This window comes from Saccostrea cucullata, unplaced genomic scaffold (assembly GCF_032062105.1).
Source record: "Saccostrea cucullata isolate Sc308-1 unplaced genomic scaffold, CSIRO_AGI_Scuc_v1 ctg18254, whole genome shotgun sequence".
NCBI lineage: Eukaryota > Metazoa > Mollusca > Bivalvia > Ostreida > Ostreidae > Saccostrea > Saccostrea cuccullata.
The window spans coordinates 1,177-10,036 of NW_026921696.1; the positions used below are offsets into that span (position 1 = coordinate 1,177).

Below are 8,860 nucleotides of genomic sequence, written 5' to 3' on the forward strand. Positions count from 1 at the left end.
TTACTCAAATATTTAATGAGACAAATTTCAAAGAAATTGGGAAACCCGCATTTTGACAATAATTTAAAATGGTATCATATTACCCCACCTCTGTTGATTTTTCCATGAAATCCTGGCTTACGATTGGTTGAAGTCTGTCACGTGAAGGAAGTGGATTACTTATACCCGGTCAGTTGTAAATATATATCCGGTCGATTTATTACGTCATTAACACAACGTGACGTCATAATAGGCACAGTATAAAGCGTGCTGAAGGATTTAGCAGAGAAAACCATTTATAAACTACAGATAAAACGTAAATGTTACATCGGTGGGGTAAATTCGTTACATAGTCTTTTAGTGACAGGGTATGGGATGATACCTGGTTAGTAAATTTCATACCTGACTCGGCTCCGCCTAGTCAGGTATGAAATTTACTAACCAGGTATCATCCCATACCCTGTCACTAAAAGACCATGTAACTAATATTATGGGACACCCTGTATTTATAATTCTTATTCGGATTGTTTGTGAAACCAATGTTATTCCATTGTAGAACACACAGCAGATAATTGACCTAAATAATGCCCTTCAAGATAAAGAAAGGAGCTTCAAGGAAGGGATGCCAGGTGACTAATTTTCTTGTAACCTTAATTGAGCTGAGAATCTCAAGAGAGATTTTTGGTCTTTGTGGCCATAAAGATGAGCTCACTCTTGATCCCAGTCTCACTTTTTCGCTAAACTAATCCTTTTGTAAAAATGAGACTTTAACATGCATTCTCTGTAAGCACCAAAAAATCTTGGAAACGACATGTCTCCGATTTTGATGAAATTTGCACCACAGGTGCACCTTGGTACAAAACCAGCAAATATGGTGTTAGAAGTTCCCACGTGCATCCGGTTGCCATGGAGACGGATCCATTGAATTTGGCCATTTTCGGCCATTTTTGACCAAACAAAAGCATGAAAATTGAGGAAATATGAATGCATTTTTATCTTTATGTAGTGAACTCAAATATAAATCTTTGTATCAGAAGAAAACATCAACTGTTAAAAGAATACAGAGCATATAACCAGTTATTCCAGAATTGACCCCACTCTTAGAAAATGGTTCGGCAAAATAGCATAGTTTCTCAAAATGTGAAAAATGGAAAATTTGGCATTTTTTGAGAAATTTAAGGTTAAATAAAAAAGATTGTCTACAGAAATTTTTCAATCATTGTGCGTCTGATAAATTTCAGTATTAGTAGTGTCCCCTCATGAAAAAATTGGAGTGGGATCTCAAGGCTATTTTTAGTAACATGTATCTAGAAATAGACATATTTCAGAAAAATCAAAAAAATGAAATTTGGGCAGAGTTTTAGATGCCATTGCTAGGTAATTATGAAATATACTGTAAAAGTCAATGTGCTAATGTCAGAGACTGGACACCAATAAATACCATGCATATTATTTTCAGGGATTTCCATTTTCTATTTATAGCTTCAAATGCATAAATATAGACATGTCTCATGAAATGATAAAAATGTCAATTTTTGCCTCATTTTGAAGCTCCACTGAATCATAAATGATAAAAATATGGATCTCTCCAATATTTCATCAATAAGAACAAGGAATAGTATAATATCTCACAAATTATTGAGGACAGGCTCTCATCTCTATATATAGTACAAATGTCTAAAAATAGACACATATGAATGTTGATTTTCCACTAATTCTCAAATTAGAGATGGGAAATTTACCAACTTACAGTCACTAACTGTAACTGATATTATGTGACTGACAAGAACAAAAGAACATTCAATGGAATGCAGCATGATAAGCAGAGGTTTCCATTTCTATTTATAGTAACACATGTTTAAAAATAGACGTAATGCAAAATATCAGGAAAATGTCGTTTTTTGTACTTTTTTCTAAAATTTTGGATGAATAATTGCTGACTATCTGTTTTTAATTGCTATTGGCATATGGTGACCAACAAGTAAAAGAAAGCCTTATATCAAACACAGAATGAGAAGCAGAGGTTTCCATTTCTATTTATAGTAACACATGTTTGAAAATAGACGTACTGTAAATATTCAGAAAAATGTAGTTTTTTGTACTTTTTTCTCACATTTTGGATAAAGAATTGCAGACTATATGTTTTTAACTGCTAATTGGCATATGGTGACCAACAAGTAAAAGAAAGCATATACGAAATACAGAATGAGAAGCAGAGGTTTCCATTTCTATTTATAGTAACACATGTTTTAAAAATAGACGTGATGCAAAATATCGGAAAAATGTCATTTTTTGTACTTTTTTCTAAAAATTTGGATGAATAAATGCTGACTATATGTATTTAACTGCTATTGGCATAGAGTGACCAACAAGTAAAAGAAAGCCTTATATCAAATACAGAATGAGAAGCAGAGGTTTCCATTTCTATTTATAGTAACATGAGTTTAAAAATAGACGTACTGTAAACTCTGGAGAAATGTCATTTTTTGTACTTTTTACTAATATTTTGGATGAATAATTGCTGACTCTCTGTTTTTAACTGCTATTGGCATATGGTGACCAACAAGTAAAAGAAAGCCTCATATCAAATACAGAATGAGAAGCAGAGGTTTCCATTTCTATTTATAGTAACATGAGTTTAAAAATAGACATACTGTAAACTATCGGAAAAATGTAGTTTTTTGTACTTTTTCCACATTTTGGATGAGCAATTGCAGACAATATGTTTTTACTGCTATTGGCTATTGCTATTACCAACAAGTAAAAGAAAGCATATACGAAATACAGAATGTGAAGCAGAGGTTTCTATTTTTATTTATAGTAACACATGTTTGAAAATAGACATGCTGCAAATTCTCGAGAAAATTTAGACTTTCGCACTTTTTTTTCTAACATCAGGGATGGTGGAAACAGAGACAAACGGCTTTTATTAGTTATTGACAGAATGTGACTAACGAGTATGAAAAAGCTTTAGCTAAAGTGTATTAGAGTAATGTTTAAGGGTATTTTTTACATTTCTGCCTATAGTAACACATATTTATAAATAATCAGGAAAATAAAGAATCATTCGTTTTTCTCAAATTAGGGATGCAGTCAAACTTTGATTAGCTGTAACTGGCATGGCTAATTGTATTCGGCGCGCCAGCGTGTCCACCTCATTCCAATACATATACCACAAAAGAATGTTCTCCGTGCATTAAAACACTCAAATGATAGCAATTTTCTTTATAAAATAAGCAATATCGTTTATACTCAGCTCGATAGCCCCAGCCCGATTGAAATTCTTTTGTTAGGTGGATCCAGAAAATTTTCCCTAGGAGTCGGTGTCTCAAATCACTATGTCAGTTTAAACTAGAACTGTCCAAACGGGACTAAATACCCTGCTGGGTTTTTCAGAGGTGCTAAATCATGAATATTTAATGGATCTTATTCTAAGAGAAGAGAGAAATGCTAAAACATTTTTAATGCAAATGTAATTGCTCATAATATTTTCATAAATGAAACGAAGGCGCATCAGTGACCTTGACCTTGCATTAATGGCCTTGGATCAAAATCATGACAGAAAATCAGGTAATAAGCAATGTTTGTGTGAAGTAGTAGACTCAGGTTTAGCCATAAAAAAGATATGGACGAGACACAAATAATTTTTTTTTTTCAAGTGACCTTGAACTTCCCCAAATGACCTTGCATCAAGGTCATGACACACTCTTAGGTCATGAGCAGTCTTTGTGTGAAATGAGAACCTACCAAGTTCATCCATAAGACAGATATGGAGCGAACACGAATTATGAAATTTTTCTTCAGTGACCTTGAACTTCCCAAAATGACCTTGGTTCAAGGTCATGACACACCCTTAAGTCATGGACAGTCTTTGTGTGAAATGAGAACCTACCAAGTTTATCCATAAGAAAGATTTGGACTGGACACGAATAATGAAATTTTTCTTCAAGTGACCTTTAACTTCCCTAAATAACCTTGGGTCAAGGTCATGACACACACTTAGGTCATGGACAATCTTTGTGTGGAGTAGTAGATTCTAATGTTCCTCATTAAGGAAGATATATGGACATTTTTGCACAGACAGATGGACAGCTAGACAGACGGACAAGCTGATTCTTATATATCCCCAAACTTCGTTTGGGGGGTATAATGATTCCAGGGATCCAGATCCCCTTTGATAGATGCATGCCTCACCACAATTTGTCCAAAAGTAATCTGAAATTTGCCGAAATTTTTTGAGTTGGCTTACTTTCGATTTCTCTCTCTCTATACATGCATGTATATATTTCTCTAGACTTAAACTAAAGCATTCAAAAAAAAATTGTTGTTTTGGTGTTTATAAATTTATTTTACGTATAAACATACATGTAAGTGTTGGAACGGGGGGGGGGGGGGGGGTTCAAAGATAGACATCACATAGGTAATAAATAATGGGGAGTAAATTTAGCCCCCCCCCTTTTCAGCAGGCATTTTGCACTGTAATCGAATAAGGGTAAGTGGTAGTGTTTAAAAAAATGGTACTGAAAGAAGTTCAATCCCCCTCACATGAAATAGGATTTCATGTTTGGGCCCCCCTCTCACTTTTAATTTCCTTCTGACATGAATGTAACAAAGTATTTTGTTATAACCCTAGAGTTTTATCTCCTTTTCAAAGACTTGATTTTCATGGCAATAATCTCTAGGGTCATTACAAAATTGAACTTCTTTCAACACCATTTTTCTTTCTTTCTTGAGCCACCGCCTTCTAGGGAAAAAAATTTCTGGATCCACCTAACAAAAGAATTTCAATCGGACTTGAGCTGTCGACCTGAATATAAACGATAATGCTTAAATTATAAAGAAAATCGCTGTCATTTGAGTGTTTTAATGCAGGGAGAACATACTTTTGTGATATATGTATTGGAATGAGGTGGACGCGCTGGCGCACCAAATACAATTAGCCATGTCAGTTACAGCTAATGAAAGTTTGACTGCAAATTTCATATCCCTAATCTGAGAAAAACGAATGATTCTTTATTTTCCTGATTATTTATAAATATGTGTTACTATAGGCAGAAATGTAAAAATACCCTTAAACATTACTCTTATACACTTTAGCTAAAGCTTTTTCATACTCGTTAGTCACATTCTGTCAATAACTAATAAAAGCCGTTTGTCCGCACTTTGACCATCCCTGATGTTAGAAAAAAAGTGCGAAAGTCTACATTTCTCGAGAATTTGCAGCATGTCTATTTTCAAACATGTGTTACTTTAAATAGAAATAGAAACCTCTGCTTCACATTCTGTATTTCATATATGCTTTCTTTTACTTGTTGGTCACTGAATGCCAATAGCAGTAAAAACATATTGTCTGCAATTGCTCATCCAAAATGTGAAAAAAAAAGTACAAAAAACTACATTTTTCCGATAGTTTACAGTATGTCTATTTTTAAACTCATGTTACTATAAATAGAAATGGAAACCTCTGCTTCTCATTCTGTATTTGATATGAGGCTTTCTTTTACTTGTTGGTCACCATATGCGAATAGCAGTTAAAATCAGAGAGTCAGCAATTATTCATCCAAAATATTAGTAAAAAGTACAAAAAATGACATTTCTCCGATAGTTTACAGTACGTCTATTTTTAAACACATGTTACTATAAATAGAAATGGAAACCTCTGCTTCTCATTCTGTATTTGATATAATGCTTTCTTAAGCTTTACTTGTTGGTCACTATATGCCAATAGCAGTTAAATACATATATAGTCAGCAATTATTCATCCAAAAATTTAGAAAAAAGTACAAAAAATGACATTTTTCCGATATTTTGCATCACGTCTATTTTTAAAACATGTGTTACTATAAATAGAAATGGAAACCTCTGCTTCTCATTCTGTATTTCGTATATGCTTTCTTTTACTTGTTGGTCACCATATGCCAATTAGCAGTTAAAAACATATAGTCTGCAATTCTTTATCCAAAATGTGAGAAAAAAGTACAAAAAACTACATTTTTCTGATATTTTACAGTACGTCTATTTTCAAACATGTGTTACTATAAATAGAAATGGAAACCTCTGCTTCTCATTCTGTGTTTGATATAAGGCTTTCTTTTACTTGTTCATCACATATGCCAATAGCAATTAAAAACAGATAGTCAGCAATTATTCATCCAAAATTTTTTTTAAAAATTACAAAAAACGACATTATCCCGATATTTTGCATTACGTCTATTTTTAAACATGTGTTACTATAAATAGAAATGGAAACCTCTGTTTATCATGCTATTCCATTGAATGTTCTTTTGTTCTTGTCAGTCACATAATATCAGTTACAGTTAGTGACTGTAAGTTGGTAAATTTCCCCACTCTTGAGAATTAGTGGAAAATCAACATTTAACAGTTAATTTCATATGTGTCTATTTTTAGACATTTGTACTATTTACAGAGATGAGAGCCTGTCCTCAATAATTTGTGAGATATTATACTATTCCTTGTTCTTATTGATGAAATATTGGAGAGATCCATATTTTTATTATTTATGATTGTGGACTTAAAATGGGAAAAATTGACATTTTTCATCATTTTATGAGACATGTCTATATTTAGGCATTTGAAGCTATAAAAAAGAAAACGGAAATCCCTGAAAATAATATGCATGGTAGTTATTGGTGTCCAGTCTCTGACATTAGCACATTGACTTTTACAGTATATTTCATAATTACCTAGCAATGGCATCTAAAACTCTCCCAAATTTCATTTTTTTGATTTTTCTGAAATATGTCTATTTTTAGATACATGTTCTAAAAATAGCCTTGAGATCCCACTCCAATTTTTTTATGGGGGGCACTACTAATACTGAAGTTTGACGACACGCATATGATTTGAAAAATTTCCGTAGACAATTTTTTTTATTTAACCTTAAATTTCTCAAAAAATCCAAATTTTCCATTTTTCACATTTTGAGAAACTTGTATTTTGGGAAACCCTTTTTAAGAGTGGGGTAATTCAATAACTGGTTATATGCCCTGTATTCTTTAACAGTTGATGTTTTCTTATGATACAAAGATTTATATTTAGTTCACTACATAAAATAAAAATGCATTCATATTTCCTCAATTTTCATGCTTTTGTTTAGTCAAAAATGGCCGAAAATGGCCAAATTCAATATGTCTCCATGGCAACCGGGTGCACGTGGGAAACTTCTAACACCATATTTGCTGATTTTGTACCAAGGTGCACCTGTGGTGCAAATTTCATCAAAATCGGAGACATGTCGTTTCCAAGCCCTATAGTAAATTTTTTGGTGCTTACAGAGAATGCATGTTAATTTAAACAATAATTCACAGATGTTAAGGTGAACAGGGTTTGGGGAGCATGCTTAACCTATTTTAGCCTGCTCCCTACATCAAGGTTAAGGTGAATAATGAGACTTGTTTCAAAATTGAGCTCAACTATGTCCTGGAGCCTGGCCACCTATTGTTTATAGTCTCTGTCTGTCTAGCTATATACTGTATGTCCATCTGTAAACATTTCACACTTTCAACTTCTTTCTGAGCACCGCTTAACCAATTTTAACCAAAGTTGAAAAACTGGATTAATGGGGTTGTAAAGTGTTCAAATATAGGACTAAGGTGTAAGACAGAGCCAGAAAAGGTGATCAAATTTTTACATTATTTGGAAAATAAAGGGTGAAAAAATCCTCTTCTCGAGAACCACGGCATCTGCAAAGATGAAACTTGAGCTTCCTGGTATGATTTAAGATTTTAATGGCTCAAAGCATAGCCTACGGGAGTAGTGTGGGAAAAAAGTTTTATGGAATGTACTGTAAACTAACCTTTATTTGCTTGCGAGAAATATCCGCAAGTTCCATGACCTACTCTAACTCTCGAATATTAATCACCACAAACCATTCATTTTCCTTAAGTATTTGTAGGTAACGTTTTCTCAGTCGCAAAAATTAATTGTCGCCAATTCATTTCAAATTGATGAATCACGAATAAAAGATGATGCGGTTAATAGGTGGTTTACAGTATTGAAACAAATCTTTAAATCAAAGTTTTACATAAGGAAAACTTTTTTTCTTATCAGAGTCATGATTGATAGTATTTATATCAAAGCATTCCCAGGTAGTGTAGATTTAAGTTTGTTCAAATCATTTTTCCCCCTTTTCCCCAAAACCACTTTTATATTAAAAGTTTACAATAATGACTGATTTCTGCTTTTTCCTATCCAAAGTGCTTGGGAGCAATGTGACCCATTGGCCTTTTGTTAGGCATTATGAAATTTGTGACAGTTTACCAGTGAAAGGCTATAAAATTCAGTGATCTTGTAATGTAATACATCTTTTTTTTCAGACTAAATGATCTACTTGCAAATGAACTGGCATTGAAGATGGAAATCAAAAATTTAGAAAGTACAATAATGGAATTAGAGGCCACAAATCAGGTACTGAAAATAAATGGAGTTCATGATTTTGTATTATGTAGTAATATAGCTTCTACACAATTGAAATCAATGGGGTTGAGAAAAAAAACTTAGAGATTTCCAGATATTCCAGATATCAAGGTTTAAATACTTATTAAAATAATGAGTTGTTGAAACATTCAAATCACTTAAAAAATATTCATGGATTTGAGATATTTTTAATAGCATTCAGGGTACCTAACTTCAGCTGCATATTGAAACTATATAGAACTGAAATTAGCTTAACTTCATGCTATATAGACATATGTATTTGTATTCCTCATTTTTATGCTTTTGAAAGATGCTTAAGGATGAGCATCAGGCCTTACAGCTGACGTACACAGGTCTAGAGGAGAAATTCCGTAAACTGGAGCTGGACAATCAACAACTGCTGGAAAGGTGGATCAGACAACAGGCCAAAATGGCTGACCAGCTC

The 8,860-nt window shown here is 33.1% G+C and overlaps 1 long non-coding RNA gene across 1 annotated transcript; it reads left to right on the plus strand.

Annotated features, from left to right (window-relative positions):
* Nucleotides 1-545: 545 nt before the first annotated feature.
* Nucleotides 546-8,851, plus strand: LOC134260579 (uncharacterized). The gene is made up of 3 exons (XR_009990576.1): nucleotides 546-608; nucleotides 8,316-8,406; nucleotides 8,726-8,851. It is a non-coding gene; the product is annotated as an uncharacterized LOC134260579 (long non-coding RNA).
* Nucleotides 8,852-8,860: the final 9 nt, after the last annotated feature.